Here is an 18,424-nt window from a genome sequence, read left to right on the forward strand (position 1 = left end):
CGCTGGAATTGCAAATCCACCTCTTTACACTGGAATTGCAAATCCACCACCACACCTTAGGGCTGGACCCTAAGATCTATCCAAGGACACCTCCTTCAATGAGGTGACTGCAGATCCAAACTATAAATTAACAAAACACTGAATATATTGGGGGCCATCTATTCAAACGATCACAAGCACACTTTCTTTAATTAAAAAATATTACAAGTGGCTAGTGCAGTGTTTTCTTTCCTATGCATAGTCATTGCACCTGCATTTTCATACAAGTATATAATGTATTTTGAGTCTCTTCTCCCATAATCTCCACCTTCCCTTTGCTCGTCCCACCCCACTTCCATTACTCCCCTGCTCCCCTAAACCGTTTTGTTTCTACTTTTGTTTTAACAGTTAACCATTTTATATAACTGTAAAAAATCTAAGACCCACACATGAGAGAAAACGTGATATTTGTCTTTTAAGACACTGAATTAGTTTAATATGATTGTCTCCACTTGTATCTATTTTCCTGAAAATGGTGTAAATGTTCTTCCTTTTAAAATGTTTATTTGCTTGTGTGTGTGTGTGTGTGTGTGTGTGTGTGTGTGTGTGTGTGTGATGCCAGGGTTTCTTGGTGCTGCAAGTGAATGCATTTTTTGCATCTGGCTTGATGTAGGTTCTGGGGAACTAAACCCAAGCCAGCCAGCTTTGCAAGCAAGTACTTGAAACCCGGGACCATCTCCCCAGAAAGTTTGTTCTTCTTTCTAACTGAAAAGTGCTCCACTGTGTATAGGAACCACATTTTATTTATCCATTCTTCGGTTGTGGGACACCTGGGTTGATTACATAACTTAGCTAGTTTTGGAATGGTGCTGCAATAAATAATGATGTGCAAGTGTCCCTGTGGCATGTTGGAGTAATCGCCCGAGAGGGATATGACGAGGTCATGTGGTAGATGTGCTTTTAGTGCTGTGAAGGCTCTCCGGACTAACTGCCACAGCCGCTGCGCCAGTTTACACCCCCACTAGGAATGAGTGAGAGTGCCCTTTTGTGTGCATCGACACCAGAATTTGACTTCTTTTTTTCCATTTCTTACGTAGGTTACTTTAGTTGTTGGAGTTTTTTTTTCGAAAAATTTATCCATGTATGTGTTGTATTTTGGTCATATATACACACTGTATTAGCCCCCCGCACTGCGGCTGACCCCCCTTTTTCCCACCACTTAATATTGATGAAACTGCAGAAGAAAATGGCTCCCCTCCCCAGCACCCACAACTGCCATCAGCTCCTGGGGAAGGAGGGCACGCATGAGCCTCCTCCATCCAAACTGGCCATGTGCAGTTTTTGTGAAGGAAACCACAGCTGCTGTGGGTTCGTGAGTACAACAGCCATGTTGTGTCCAGATGAGAGTCCCACTCCTCCCCATCTTCCAGTCCTTAAATTTTTTCTGCCACCTCTTTCACAATGTTCCCTGAGCCGTGGAGGGAGTGATATATATGTCTCAGCATGCTGGTAAGTTCTGAGTCTCCCAACAGTCAGCATGAAAACAAGTTTCTCTGACCAAAGGTGAAAGAAGCACTAATCTATGGGCAAAAACATAAATATTTAGGGGGCAATTAAATGGCCCAAACATCCACTTAGTCCAACAACAGTAGTAGCTCCCTCCTAGCACCTGTGACCTTCCCAACCATAGACTTTTGTTTTTTTTTTTTTTTTTTGGATTTCAAGGTAGGGTCTCACTCTGGCCAAGGCTGACCTGGAATTCACTATGTAGTGTCAGGGTTAGCTTCAAACTCACAGCGATCCTCCTGCCTCTGCCTCCTGAGTGCTGGGATTAAAGGTGTGTACCACCACACCCAGCTTCCAACCAGACTTTTTTATTTTTTTTATTTTAAGATTTTTTTTTTTAATTTTATTTATTTATTTGAGAGTGACAGACACAGAGAGAAAGACAGAGGGAGAGAGAGAGAGAATGGGCACGCCAGGGCTTCCAGCCTCTGCAAACGAATTCCAGACACGTGCGCCCCCTTGTGCATCTGGCTAACGTGTGACCTGGGGAACCGAGCCTCGAACCGGGGTCCTTAGGCTTCACAGGCAAGCGCTTAACCGCTAAGCCATCTCTCCAGCCCAGACTTTTAACCAGGTTTTCAGTACCAGGCAGACAGTCGCTCTTGAGGAACAGACCGCAAACCCAACCAGAGAGCAGTTAATTACTCCCACAACAGGTGGGTCACTACTGCACCTGAAGGGAAACCTCAGCACTTCCTGTCTCAGTGACTGCCATTCTGACTGCGCTGACATGGGATCTCAAGGTGATTCTAATGTGCATTTGAATTTGCTTTTAATAGCTACTGAGGTTTAACATTTTTTCAAATCTTTACTAGCCATTTGTACCTCATCTTTCAAGAACTCTCTGTTTTTATTTTATTTATGTGTAAACAGAGAGAGATGGGGGAGAGAAAGAGAGACAGTTGGAGAGAGAATGGGCCTGCCAGGGCCTCTAGCCACTGTAAAAGAACTCCAGACACATGTGCCACCTTGTGCATCTGGCTTACGTGGGTCCTTCCTGGGGAATCAAACCTGGGTCCTTTGACTTCATAGGCAAGGCCTTAGCCTTTAAGCCATCTCTCCAACCCCCTCTCTGTTTATTTCATTAATCTATGTCTTGACTGGGTTATTTGATTTCATGTTATTTTTTTTGCACTCTTTGTATATGATAGATATTAATTCTCTGTCATATGTTTAACTAGCAAAGCTTTTTTTTTTCCTTCATCATGTGGGCTATTGACTTACTTGTTTGTTTTGCTACACAGATAGAGGATTTTTAATTTTCATGCAGTCTAGTTTGTCAATTGTTGGCACCATTTCCTCAGAGACTGGAGTCCTGTTCAGAAAATCTGTTCCTTCACCGATGTCGTGAAGTGTTTGCCCTACTTTTTCCTCTCACAGTTTCAGAATTTGAGGTCTAACATTGGGTTCTTTGGCTCTTTTGGACTTGTTTATGCTGGAGAAGACATAAGGATCTAATCTCAATCTTATGCATATGGATATACAATTTTTTAGGACTATTTGTCAGAGGGACTATTTTTTCTTCAATGTATATTTTTGCATACTTCTGCACAGATTTTTATTTGTTTGCAATTTTTTTTTCCGTTTTGGTGTCTGTTTCCTGTGTACGGTGACCCTGTTCTGCTCACTTCCTCCCCTTCCCTTCCCTTTCCTCCTGGGCCCCCTGCAGTCTCTTTTCTATGATTTGATAACATTAGGAAAGTTGACTACAGAAAGGGCCTATTGAAAGGAGGCATGGTCATAGGGTAAGAAGGAACTCTTGTTTCTCACTTAGCTACAGTAGGAGTAATTAAGATGGGAACAGTCTTCTTTTTAATATTTATTTATTTATTCGAAAGAGAGGCAGATAGAGAGAATGAGAATGGGCACACCAGGGCCTCTAGCCACTGCAAACAAACTCCAGATGCATGTGCCCCTTGTGCATCTGGCTTACTTGGGAACTGGGGAATTGAACCTGGGTCCTTAGGCTTGGAAGGCAAGCCCCTTAACTGCTAAGCCATCTCATCAGCCCAGGAACATCTTACAATAAGAATGAGACAGGAGGGCTGGAGAGATGGCTTAGCGGTTAAGCGCTTGCCTGTGAAGCCTAAAGACCCCGGTTCGAGGCTCGGTTCCCCAGGTCCCACGTTAGCCAAATGCACAAGGGGGCGCACGCATCTGGAGTTCGTTTGCAGAGGCTGGAGGCCCTGGCGCGCCCATTCTCTCTCTCTCCCTCTCTCTGTCCTTCTCTCTGTGTCTGTCGCTCTCAAATAAATAAATAAAAATTTAAAAAAAAAAAAAAAGAATGAGAAAGGAGAACTGGAGAGATGGCTTGCAAGGCACTTGCTTACAAATCTGACAGCCTGGGTTCAATTCCCCAGTATCCACATAAAACCAGGTGCACCAAGTGGCACATGCATCTGGAGTTTGTCTGCAGTGGCAAGAGGCCCTGGTATGTATCTGTTTTCTCTGTTTCACTCTCTCCTCTCTTTCTGCTTTCAAATAAATAATTTAAAAAAAAACAATGAAACAAGAATTAAAATTTTTTATTATCATTGTTTTGCCAGGAAAAAAATGGAACAATGAAATAAAATGCTATGGCCAAATAATATATATTCACTGAGAAGGCATGCTCCAGAAAATTCCTGGTGTTCTCAATAACTCCACCCCCAAACTGTTGTATGATGGTGGTCAGAGGCTATATGTTTACCCCCATCATACAAGTTCTTACCAAGACCGTTATTCCATGACTTCTGAGGAATCAATTATTTGGGTTATTCTTATATTATTAACTCTGCAAGAAAAAAATCTTGGGGGGCTGGAGAGATGGTTTAGCAGTTAAGCGCTTGCCTGTGTAGCCTAAGGACCCCGGTTTGAGGCTCAACTCCCCAGGACCCGCTTTAGCCAGATGCACAAGGGGGCGCATGTTCTGGAATTCGTTTTCAGTGGCTGGAGGCCCTGGCGCACCCATTCTTTCTCCCTCTCTATCTGCCTCTTTCTCTCTCTGTTGCTCTCAAATAAATAAATAAAAATAACAAAAAATATTTTTAAAACTTGGGGAAAAAAAGGAAGTGAGAATAAACAATAGGGAGATATCCAGTGGATAAAGTGGTCGCCACTCAAACCTGGGCTCCCAAATTCAGAGCTCAGACCCCATGCAAAAGTAAATAAATAAATACAAGCAGTGGCAGCCTTCTGTAATCACAGCATGCTGTCCGCGAGATGCAAGTCACACAGGAGAACGTCCCAGAGGCTCTCAGGGAAGCCAGCAGAAAGAACAGCAGGGCAAGATCAAGGGCAACGTGCCTCGAGTGAGGCGGGACAGCGAGGCAGCCCGAAAGCTGTCCTCTGACCTCCACATGCAGTGTCATGAGCTCATCGGCCTGTGTGCGTGTACACACACACACACACAAACACACACACACACACACAGAGAGAGAGAGAGAGCAGAGAGCAAAAGGAGTATTTTGAAGGGACTAATCTCAGAATTACGTGTTGGGGGAATGAAAGCACTGGTCAGGACGGGCTCCAGCAATGCTGATGGTCTCATCAGGTCATGGAGCCCGCATTGCTACACCTCTAGACCCTGCTTGTTTTGCTGCCCATCCCCACATATGTGCTCTCACTGAAATACAATTGCTCTTTGCTAAGCGACAATCTGGACCTATTGAATTGTATTTTAAACTACTGGGTCTGGCAATGAAGCCTGTAACGCTAGTCCTCAGGCAGCCTGGGCTACATTAAAGAGAAGCCCCGTCTAAAAAACAAATGAAATAAAAGTAGAGAGAAAAGAAAGAAGACAGAGAGAGAGAAAGAGGGAAAGGCACTTTTTAGTTATTTTACACAGCAGTTCTGTATCCATTTAAAGTACTTTTTTTCCCAACAAAACACTATTGTTTAGCCATTAATCATACATTAAGTTATTGTCTTTGGTTTGCCCTTCCATTGCAAAGAATAAAAAGGGTCTTTTTCTATTCTTGACTCTGTGTCTCCTCCACTCAGATTCTCTATTTCTTTCCGATTTCTTAATCACTTACCCTGCAGTTTCGTTCAACTCAGTGTCTGCTTCTAGCTGCAGCCCGGGCCATGCCGACTGTACCTCGATGTCACATGAGTGAAGTCAGGTTAAATTACCCCTGAGGTCCGTTCTCCCTCACTATTCCTCAGTTCCATGCTCCCTATATGGCAGTGTTACAAGATGAGGAGAAACCCTAAATGGTGGGAAAGCATCCATGAAGCGAGGGGAAGTTTTAAAGCAGGTATGGATGGGCTAGCATTGGGAAATGGATTACTTTGATCTAACATGGTTATAATCTTTAAATACATCAAATCAGGAAATAGTTGGTTTGTGTTTTGGGAACATTAGAGAGATATTCATCTATAGGTTAATTACAGTAAACTATTGAATGTTTGAAAGATAACCTTTAAATACTGGGTACATAAGCATTAAATAAATTATTCACAATTTTTTTTTTGTTTTGTTTTTTTGAAATAGGGTCTCACTCTACCTCAGGTTGACCTGTAATTCACTATTAGTCTCAGGGTAGCCTTGAACTCATGGCAATCCACCTACACCTGCCTCCCAAGTGCTGGGATTAAAGGCATGCGTCACCATGCCCAGTCTACTATTTGGTTTTTCCAGGTAGGGTTTCACTCACTCTAGCCCAGGCTGACCTGGAATTCACTATGGAGTCTCCGGGTGGCTTCAAACTCATGGCAATCCTCCTTCCTCTGCCTCCTGAGTGCTGGAATTAAATTTTATTAGATAGTTATAAATGGATTTAAAGGTTCTGTTTGCAAAAACAATAGTTTACTTAGCAATAATGTGACAAAATTTGAATTCAAATAAAATGAAGAATTAATTTCAATAGCATAACACACTGATAATGGTGTTCTCCTTCCTAAATACCTCTAGTTCAAATTTGTGACATAACTGGTATATTTAATACCAATCATTTGACTAAGTAGCTCAAATGCAGATGATTGTTATTTCAATATAATTTTACTTTTTATATCTACCCTGTTTATGTATTCAAATATTAAAATTATGTAAGTTAACCTTTCTGTACTGTCTTAAAGGCAACTGGCTGTATTGATGAGTTACTTGGAAAACTGACCAAAATTAGCACATCCGGAATGATGGTATCGAAGAGCAAACATGGCCCGGGCATCAACAAACACAGTGTTCTTGCTGACAAGGCACAAAGCACAAAGTCATGTTTCATTCTCATTTTAAGCGCTGCCACTGAACTGCGCAACATTTATGGAGGGCCCTTTACACACCAAGTGTTCCCTGAACTGAAGATGCCAGAGATGGACAAGGAGCTCACAGTCCAGTAGACGGGCACCCTGGAGAAGAGTCCCAGGGCGACATTCTGAGGCATTATGCGTGTAGAGCGTGAAATATTTCTCAGCGGTAGAGGAGAGGTTCTATGTCTAAAACCAACCTCACATTTAAATAGGGTTTGTGGCCTGTGATCTCTGTAACTACCTGTGCAACCCAAAGACTAAAATTTCTACTTGGAAATGTTCACTGAAGGCATTTGTGCTTGGGAAGGAACTTGGCCTGGAGAAATGGAAGGATGAGATGGACAAGGGTAATTTCCAAATGCTTGATAAAAGACAAAAGCAGATGTTAGGCCCCAGTTTAGAAAATAATGGAACTTCCTGTAGGAACATTGAGTAAAGAAAATGAGGCTGGAGAGATGGCTTCGTGGTTAAGGTGCTTGTCTACAAAGCCTAAGAACCCAGCTTTGATTCCCCAGTTCTCATGTAAGCCAGATGTACAAGGTGGGTCGTGTGTCTGTCGTTCATTTTCAGTGGCTAGAGGCCCTGGAGTGCCCATTCTCTCCCTCTCTCTAAAAAAAGGAAAAAAAGAAAAAGAAAAAAAGGCCTGGCGTGGTGGTGCATGCCTTTAATCCCAGCACTCAGGAGGCAGAGGTAGGAGGATCACCATGAGTTCAAGGCCACCCTAAGACTCCATAGTGAGTTCCAGGTCAGCCTGAATGAGACCCTACCTCGAAAACCAAAAGCAAAATCAAAACAACAACAACAACAACAAAAGGGTAAGCTGACAGGCAGAAAAGAAAAGAAGAATCGCAATTATTTAGGTTTCCTGATAAAGCTGAGTATTTGGATATGGTCATTTTAACACTGCAAAGCCCTTGAAAAGATAATATCCTTGTAGAAAAGTATACAACTGCCTGGGAAAATAGTTTATCTAAGATGATTGAAAATGTCAGTAGCCTGCTTAGATATTTCACAATGAAATGATATTCCTGATTCAAGCAATATTTAACAATACCATGTGCCAGGGGATTTGCGCTAGCTTCCCTGATGCTATAACATTTGAACAGAGATTTTGTTTAGTAAGCGGGCATATGAGGGAAGGAACCACCTCTGGCACAGAGGAAATGGTATTTTCTCTGGGAAGCATGAAGATGAAGATTGAAAAGTTCAGAGCTGCATATCTGAGGGAAATAGAAAGGACTAAAGCAATCCTAAAGAATGGGGTGTCGCCAGGGTGGGAAGGATGCTTTGAGACACTGTCCTCCCAACACGAATGATTCATCATGACCCCGGTTGTTGTCAGCCCTCAAGATGGGCTCTGATCCATCGACAGCGTGATGTGGAGGATGGAGGAGGACAAAAGAAATGAGACACCAAAACAGAGGAAGGGCTGCCTTGAAGGAGGAGGGTTCTCGGTGGAATGCGGCTTGGGGAGAGAGGACAAGAGAGGGTAATGGGGTGGGAACACAATCAAATTGTAGCATGCTCATATCTCGAAGCTGTCGATAAGAAACAAGAGGAAAACCCGATCGTCTCTGGCTAAGTTGAAAGGCCTCTCTCTGGCACTCCTCTTCTTCTCCAGACCTGCACTAGCCCTCAGGGCAACCCCCTTCCCATTCCTCTGCAGGCTGTACCCCGAGAACAGCGGCCGGAGGATTCTTGTCAGGGCGCCTCAGTCTTTAGTCTACCACTGCCTTTTCTCCAGTGCACTGCCGCTCTGCACCCCCTTTCCTAACCATGCTTTCAACAAATCGTGACAGTCTCGATTCGCCAAGGTGCAGGCGCCCGATTTTCTCAGCAGCTTATTTCTTCCTGCCAACTGCACCTGAACTTCTTTCCCTGAAACACGGGCACTGTGCACGGAAGCAACTCTGCCCAGTGGGCAGATGCTCAGTGGAGGAAGGAGGAGAGAAGAATCGCAGCCACGGAAGTGTGCAGCTTCCCCAGGGCCCTGGCCGCAGGGCGGGAGAGGAGCTGCTCCGTGTAAACAGCAGAGAAGCCTGGACTTCGGCACCTGAACTTTGGAGTCTATGTTTGGCTATGGAAGGAAAAAGAAACTTTTTTCTGTCTTTTTCTGGATCCTCAAGGGGTTACATTAATGTTTTCATACAAGAAATGCTACAGTGTGTGGTGGATCACCTCTGCATAATAATACATTTTCATACAGAGATTTCTTGAAGCACAAGCCAAGTCCCATGCATGTAACTCTATCAGATACTTGGATCAAAAAACCATATGAGGGCTGGGGAAATGGCTTAGCAGTTAAGGTGCTTGCCTGTGAAGCCTAAGGACTGTGGTTCGATTCCCTAGGATCCACGTAAGCCAGATGCACGAGGGGGTGCACACGTCTGGAGTTCATTTGCAGTGGCTGGAGGCCCTGGCACACCCCTTCTCTCTCTCTCTCTCTCTCTCTCTCTCTCTCTCTCTCTCTCATAAATAAATAGTACATTAAAAAAACATTTAAGTCCTTGACTGATTAACAATTTCACCTAGCCGATGAGAAGACAACCTGCACCCACGTGCTTAGCAACCCTGAACAATTTTGCATTGTGTTCTCCCAGTTGTCTTTGCTCGTTAGAATACACAGCACCAGCCTGCTCATGATGCAGAAGCCACCCTGATTTACCCCTGACCTACTGAAGAGATCCAAGATCTTCTAGCCACTGGGGAGGCCCCTGGTGCCATCAAAATAGTCCAGGCCATTGCCAAGGCTCCTGGTTGCCCACCAGAACTAGACAGTTATACCCTATTGCTGAAGACCCCACATGCTTGGACTGCAGGTCACCTAGAAATCAAGCTGGAGCTGAGCTGGAAGCCTCCTCCCTGTTGACGAGCTGTCAGGATGCTGGCAAGACCTGTGCAGCCTGTTAGGGAAGAAAAGGCATCAATAGTCTTAACTAGCATTGAAAAGCCTTGTAACTGGCCAGCCCAGCGAAATGTACCAACTGGTGCAATGTACCAACTGGTGCAATGTCCCTGTGTCTGTTTTGAGAGAAACCAATTGTTCTCTTATTGGATTTGAGGCCCATTCTACAGGAGGGAATTCGTGCCTGGTATTGAAAAGCTAGTCAAAAGCCTACGGCTGGGGAGGTCATATCCCTAGAAAGGAAACTGCTACTGTTATCTGGCTAAATGGACATATCATTCCTACCCAACTGCCCTCTAAATACTTCTGTTTATGCTGATATATTAGTGATATTCTCACTTTTTCTTAGAGAGGTTTCTCTTTTCCGATGGCAATGACCACTGGTGTGATTCAAAACTCACCCAAGTGCTGAGAAGAGGTGACAGTAACATGCTCAGTGTTGAGACGTCTCTATCACCCCCTCCAAGGCTCAGGGGACATTGTGGAAGAGGGGGCAAAAAGAACGTAAGAGCCAAAGGAGGTAGAAGACTGCTTACTTACAATACTGTCTTCTAGACGCAAAGTGGCCTTGATATTCTTGAGCTCACTGTGGCTGACACTACTACGCAAGTCCTGCATAACAAGAGGAGAAAAATGGGGGCATCAAGACAGAAGAGAGACCAGTTTGAAAGAAGAGGTTCTGTGGGGGGGTCTTGGAAGGGGAGGTAGGGGAGTGTCGGGAGGGAATTATGATTATGGTGTACTGTATATATTTATAGACGTTGTCAAGAAAAGTTAAAACAATATTTTGCTGGCCAGTAGGAATGCTGAGGTCTCTTTAGTAGTGGCTTAGTCCATTGGGCCAGCATTGGCACCCAAAATGCTGGTCAGTACTTAGAGAGCACCTTATGTCTGGTACTTTTTTGTCCTCCCCTCCCAAACCTAGTTCCCCAAACAATACTAATTCTCACTTATGGTGGAGAAACTTTCCATGGCTTCATACCAGCTACATGCAGTAGTGTCTTAATCAGCCGCACTGATAGCCACGATGACCTGTTTTTTAGTCCAGAGTTTACTGCCCGGATCGTTCTCAGTATGACTTAAAATTGTAAATATGTGTAGGACGTATCAAGCTTGAATTGTGCACACAAAAGCGGGGAGAGGAAGGTGTTCTTTTCATCAACGAGAGACTGGTGTGGTCAGACATTAACACACCCACCCTTGTTTTTAAACCAGAACATATGTCATGTGTGCTACAATGGTGGGATGTCACGCTGCTCCTCGCGTTCTCTGTGGTCCGCACACTAGGGTACGGCGGTCTGTTTATTCACTGTTGAAGGCCACTCTGTTTGTGCTTGTGATTACTCAGGAAGACTGTGTGTACCTTGTCAACTCAAACGTTCATCCTAATGCCATACAGCACAACTCCAGCATTTCTGTCTGCCTTGATTTTTCTAGATCGCACACCTGCAAGGTGTGTGGGGGACATAGACACAGAATAAACTGGGGCTCTTCAGGGTTCACATTAGAGGAACATATTTTCACCGTGGGCAGTGACTACTGGAGAGACTCAAAGCTCGTCAAGGTACTGGGAATAAGTGACTTTTGAGCACTCAGCACTAAAGGAGACATCTATGCCACACCCCTCAAAGCTCACAGAACAGTGCAGAAGAGGGTACAGAAAGAATGTGAGAGCCAGAGAAGAGAGGGGAGCGCTTGGGAACAATGACTGCTGGACGGTTGCTGGTGCCTTCATGACCTCATGGCAGCTCTTGTTCCCTGTACAAGACTGGGCCCAAAAACATTCCATCATGAAGGGTGGAGGGCAAAATCATTGATATCAGGAGAGAAGCGGAATTACTTTGAAATAAGGGGGACAAACGTGGGGAAAAGAGAAGGCAAGAAAGGAGACTTATAATCAAAATACATTATATACATGTATAAAAATTGTCAAGAAAAGTAATATTTGAAGGGCTAGGGAGGTGGCTCAGCAGTCAAAGGCACTTACCAGCAAAGCCTGACATCCCAGGTTCAATTCCCCAGTACACTCATAAAGCCAGATACACAAAGTAGCACATGTATGTAGAGTTTGTTTGTAGCATCAAGAGGCCCTGGTGTGCGCTTCCCCCCCCCCTCCTTCTCTCTCCCTCCCTCTCCCCCTTCTCTCTCTCCTTGCAAGTAAATAAAAATATTTCAATAAATAAAACTTTTTGAAAAAAGGTTTTAAACTACGAAGTTCATATATGCAATATATGCAGCACATACATTATATTTTTTTCCAAAAATGAGAGGGTTCGAGTACTGGGAATGTGGAGCTCAGTGGCAGAGCACGAGGCTGGTGATCATGAGACCCTAGGTTCTCTCCTCAGCGAAGCTGCATTCAGTGTTATTGATGAAAATTCCAGAAGACAGGTGGTGCTTTCTTCCTTAAGACTATGAGGATGTTCCTTTCTGTCTCAGACCCTTTATTCTTTGCCACCAAAACGTGCTATCTCAATGTCATAGAGACCTTTTACCTTGTTCTGTAAGTATCCCCATGGCTGCCGCACTGAACAAGTGCTTAGTAAAGGATGTGGCAGAGCCTAACGCAGGAAACAGACCCTGCTGCCCCCTTTGGGAATAAAACCCCAAAGTATTATGACTCACTAGAATACTACTCAGCCACAGAAAAGAAGGAAATACTGATGCAGGAGACCCCATGGGGGAAACTGGGGGTGACTGTGCTAAGAGAAATGAGCCGGGCAGAGAAAGAGAACACGGCAGGATCTCACTTATATGTGGACTCGAGAAAAGCTGATCTCAAAAAAGGTGACAGTGGAGTAGGTGACCTGGGGATGAGGAGAGGAGCAGAGAGGCAGAAATTAGGAAAGAAAGGTCACTGGGTGCTACATTCAAGTAGGAGGAGCAAGAAGCTGGTGTATGGCAGGGGGACTGTAGAGATAATGTACAATCAGGTATAGTAGGTTTTCAAAAGATAGAAGAGGGCTGGAGAGATGGCTTAGTGGTTAAGCTCTTGCCTATGAAGCCTAAGGACCCCAGTTCGAGGCTCAATTCCCCAGGACCCACGTTAGCCAGATGCACAAGGGGGCACATGCCTCTGGGGTTTGTTTGTAGTGGGTGGAGGCCCTGGCACGCTCATTCTCTCTATATATATCTGCCTCTTTCTCTCTGTCTGTCTGTCGCTCTCAAATAAATAAATAAAAATAAACAAAAAATAGAAGAAACGACTTTTAGTGGTTTTATTGTATCAAAATAATAAGTATTTGAGAAGATAGATATAATTAACCTGACTTCACATTAAGCAATGTGCAGTGTATCAAAGCACCACACGGTGCCCAACAAATACGTGTATAATTTTTATCTGTTTACTTATTTATTTTCAATTTTCTGAGGTAGGGTCTCTCTCTAATTCAGGCTGATCTGGAATTCGCTATGTATCTCAGGGTTGCATTGAGCTCATGGCAGTCCTCTTACCTCTGCCTCGCAAGTGCTGGGATTAAAGGCGTGTGCCACCACTCCTGGCTATAATTTTTTGCTATGATAAAAATTAAAACCAGGCCCTTTTGAGTACAAAGCAAGGGCTGTACCACTATGCCACTCTTTAAGCCAATATTTTAATGTTTGCATCAATCAGGTTTGTTTGTTTGTTTGTTTTTTAAAGTGGAGATTCTCCAGCAGTAATCTTTTTTTAAATTTTTTTGTTTGTTTTTATTTATTTGAAAGTGACAGAAAAAGAGGCGAGAGAGAGAGAGAATGAGTGCGCCAGGGCCTCCAGCCACTGCAAACGAACTCCAGACGCGTGCACCCCTTTGTGCATCTGGCTAACATGGGTCCTGGGGAATCGAGCCTTGAACCGGGGTCCTCAGGCTTCACAGGCAAGTGCTTAACCACTAAGCAATCTCTCCAGCCCTGTTTGTTTTTTTAAGATAGGGTTTCACTCTAGCCCAGGCTGACCTGGAATTTTCTATGTAGTCTCAGGGTGGCCTCAAACTCATGGCAATCCCCCTACCTCTGTGCCCCTAGTGCTGGGATTAAAGGCATGTGCCACCATGCCCAGCTTATCTATCAGTTTTAACTGAAATTAAATTTTGTTAATTTTTTTATTTTAGAGCGACAGACAGACAGAGAGAGAAAGAAACAGAAGAAAGAGAGAGAGAATGGGCATACCAGGGCCTGCAAACCAACTCCAGATGCATGCGCCACCTTGTGCATCTGGCTTACGTGGGTTCTGGGGAATCGAGCCTCGAACTGTGATCCTTAGGCTTCATAGGCAAGCGTTTAACCAAGCCATCTCTCTAGCCCAAATTTTGTTAATTTTTTTTCTTTTTCTCAATTTTTATTAACATTTTCCATGATTATAAAAATATCCCATGGTAATACCCCCCCCCCGACTTTCCCTTTTGAAATTCCATTCTCCATCATATCCCCTCGCCATCTCAATCAGTCTCTCTTTTATTTTGATGACATGATCTTTTCCTCCTGTTATGATGGTCTTGTGTAGGTAGTGTCAGGCACTGTGAGGTCATGGATATCCAGGCCATTTTATGTCTGGAGGAGCATGTTGTAAGGAGTCCTACCCCTCCTTTGGCTCTTACATTCTTTCCACCACCTCTTCTGCATTAGACCCTGAGCCTTGGTAGGTGTGATTGAGATGTTACTCAGTACTCCATCACTTCTTTCCAGCACTATGATACCTTCCCAAATTTTCTTAATTTTTTTAAAGTATTTTCTTTATTTATTAGGGAGAGAGAGAAAAAATGAGTGCCCCAGGGCCTCTAGCCAATGCAAATGAACTCCTGATGCATGCATCACCTGTGCATCTGGCTTACATAGGTATTGGGAAATTAGAGTCCTTAGGTTTCACAGGCAATTGCTTTATCCACTAAGCCATCTCTCCAACCTAGAAATTAAGTTTCTTAAAAGCATCTATGACTATCTCAAATACAGCGTCACTGTAGATTCCAAGCAATCATTTCCTGTTGTCTTACAATTTTAAGAACAGTCATGTCAGGTTTTATTTTACAATCTAGTATATCCCTTTTGTGTCCTGCCTTACCTCTGCTGAAAGGCACATAGAAACAACACTCAGAGAGAGCCAGGATCCCTCCTGTCCACACAGACTGGCTCTGAGGGGAGCATGAGGTTTGGGTTTGTTTTCCCGCTCGCTGTTCTGATGGTCACTCTCCAAACCAAGTAAGTTACGAGGACAGTTGTGGAACTTGGGTGAAGACAGATGACTTGTCAGATTAAAAGGTGCTGGGAGAGGTAGCAGCAGAGTGGCCTTGACATTAAACGTGAACGCCAGTCAGGGGAGGGCGGCGGCAGGAGGGAAGCCAGTGCCCTGAGGAACAGGCTTCAGTTCGTGATGATTCTGGCAGGTTCTGGGGGAGACACACAGCCCCTCCAGCCAGCTGCTGCTGCATGTGCGCACATTGTCATTTCTTCTGCGTACCTCCACCGAGTGCCCCACATTCCAGCCTGTTCCAGACACTGCAGGAGATGCGTTGTTTGGAGACAGACGCCCCAAGTTCAAATGCCAGCTCCTTCACTCACTAACTACCTGGACATAGGTAAATTACTTCAGTGCATTCTGCCTTGATTTTTCTGTGCTGATAATTAGGGATATTAAATTACTGGGTAACTATGAGGATTAAATTAGTTAGTGCACACTGAGTATAAACACAGTATTTAAATTAATATCATCATGATTGCCATTAAAAAAAGAACAAGCTAGGACCAGCATAGGGTATTACTTTAAAAGTGTTCAAATAAGGGGCTGGAAAGATGGCCCAATAGTTAAGGCACTTGCCTGTGAAGCCAAAGGACCCAGGTTCAGTTCCCTAGTACCCACGTAAGCCAAATGCACAAGGTGATACATTGCATCTGGAGCCCATTTGCAGCAGCTAAATGCCCTGGCATGCATGCCCATTCTCTCTCTCTCTCTCTCTCTCTCTCTCTCTCTCTCTCTCTCTCTCTCTCTCTCTCCCTTTCTCTTTTTCTCAAATAAATATTCTTTAAAAAGTGTTCAAATGAAATGACAGTCAATCAAGAGCACTTAATAAAGCAAAATAGTATCAGACTAGCCACAAAGCATCCTGTAGAAACCTCATGGTTACCACACAAGATGGGGTGATGTCTGTAGGTCCAGATGGTCAGAGATATGTTTATCTAGATCTTGGAAAATGAGTAGCACTTGGACATTTTGTGATTCTCCCTCTTCAAAGTAATTCAGTTTTCAGAGACTAGAACAGAATCTGCATTGGCAAGGCCCTTGAAAACAATTATCACACGCCCTGTTTTACAGGTGAGACTTTAAAGGTTGTCAGACTTCCATAAATATTTTAATGCCTTACTATGTACCAGCTACATTGTAGATGTAGAGATTGAACATTCAATAAAACTTTATTATTTCCTGTCCTGAAGGAGCTTACATTCTAGTGGGGGAGACAGAAAGGGAGTAAGTGAATGAAAAATAAGTGTGGTTAAAGCTGTGGGGGTAGTTCAGTCAATAAAGTGCTTGCCATTCAACCCCCAGAACCCATGTGGGGAAAGGGAAAAAAAGCCAAGCATGGTGACATGTACTTTCAACCCCGGAGCTGGATTCCTAGGGCTGGTGGCCAGCCAAGAGGGCAAGTATCCTGAAGAATGACACCAAAGACAACCCGGTGGCCTGCATGTGCATATACGTGCACCCATGCCTGCACACAAAGGAGCGTGCACACACACACACACACACACACACACACACACACACACACACACGAAAGAGGAGAGAGAGAAAGGCAAGTTCGTGTTGAGCCCTGAGTTGAATATGATGGATTTGGATGCTGTGAGGTGACCCGTGAAGGACTGCCTGAGGAAGAGACCCTTCCATTGAGATTTTAATGATGGCAAGCTGACAGCCATGACGCCATCAAGGACGGCATGAGTGACAGAGTCATTCGAGGAACAGACATACTGAGTGGCAGGGCTCAGAGGGAGGCCGGAGCGGCTCTGGCTGGGGGGACAGGCAGAGATCAAGGGACAGGCAGTGCAGAGGGCTCAGCGGTTCTCTGCTGCGGTTGCTGGGCAAAGCCAGAGGCCAGCAGCCATGCGCGGCGGGAGAGGACCCGGGAACACTTCCTGCGTGAGGCAGAGCCGCGGGACTCTGAGACCCTAACCCCGAGATCAGAGAATACTGGGGTGGGAAGGCTGGGGGAAGGAGGCAGGGAGGACCGGTAGCAAGATATAGACTAGATTATGGAAGGTTCTTAGTAGTGATTTTAGACCTTAACTTGCAAATATGCTAGACATTCTGATGGAAATATGTTGTCCATGAATTCAGAGGAAATGTCTTAGCTACGGGTGGAAAATTGAGAAAAAATGCTTAGTATTTAAATACATGGCTTTAAGTAACGTCACTGGATCACCCAGGAGGATTATAGACCAGGAGTGCTGAGGACAGAATCCCTGGGAGGCTTGAGGATGAAGGAGCCAAGAGGCCGCACCAAGGAGTGCACCTGGCGTGGAGGGATGCAAGAGAAGACTCGCAGGCCCGCGTTGACTGTGCTTATTAGTGACATGGAAAGAAGTCAGTGGTGTCCTTAGAAATAACATGTTCACCTTGAAGACAGCAGAGAACTGAAATTCTTAGTATTTTACCCTTCGCCTCCAATACTCAATGAAATGGAGGATACTGAAAATGTGGTGAGAACCCACTGAGCTATTGTTGATTGCTGATACTTGCATGCAACACAATGGAAACCAAACTGCCCCTGTGTTTCTGTGTTCCCTTTCCTGTAGTTCTGAGTTGCTCATGTATATATCCACATAATATCACTCGGTTATCCTAATGGATGATTACTTGATGGTCTCTTCATGCTAGTGACATAATGGCCTGAAGCGATCTTAGGGACTACACCTGTGCATCTTGACTCCAAAACGTGAATCAGCACATGCAACAGATGACAACACATAAAGTGATTTGCTTTGGACAGAGTTTAAAAAAATCTTTCTTGAGTTTATTTTCTGTTAGAATCACTTTAAATCTTTATAAAACACACAAAATTATAAAGGTATATATTAGCTCCTTGTGTGGATCTTTGTGGGCAGAAGTACTAAAGTTATAAATACCTGTAAATTTGGTAATATAAGAGTATTCAACACCTTAAACTGTTGTCAATGAAAGTAGTTAATGTCTTCTGCATACAAAAAAATTGAATAGAAATCAATGTATTAAAGAATGAATTCACTTAAACATTTTTTAAACTATAACATCAGCTTATCTCCCACTGAGGGCCACTGACCTGATGTTTACAGTGTAATCCTTTACCACAGATAATTCACAAAGTCCAAGCAGATGGCAAATACCCCACAACCCTAATTGACAAAGAGTGAACTATGTTCATTGAAAAGTATACTCTGGGCAAATGAGTTACAGAAAGTCCATACACACACACACAGAGAAAATGCCTCCCAAGGACTAGTGTGGCTTTGGAGAAGAAGACATGCTGAGTGTGGACATTCGTGTATCAAATGGGAGATCTCACACAAAGAGAGAGTCAACAAAGAAGGCTAATCATTCCATAACGTGACCATTTGCAGCTCTGGAAAATGCTAATACAACAATTGCTCACTTAAGTACAACAGTGACCTAACTTGGAGTTATAGCTCATGCTCCTTTGAGCCCAAATGTGGACACACAATTGCAAGGGGCAGGAAGTAAAACTAGAAAATAAAATTTCAGTTTCCTGTAATAACATAAAATATTCCTTGGAAAGTATAATA

This window comes from Jaculus jaculus, chromosome 11 (genome assembly GCF_020740685.1).
Source record: "Jaculus jaculus isolate mJacJac1 chromosome 11, mJacJac1.mat.Y.cur, whole genome shotgun sequence".
In the NCBI taxonomy this organism is placed as follows: Eukaryota; Metazoa; Chordata; class Mammalia; order Rodentia; family Dipodidae; genus Jaculus; species Jaculus jaculus.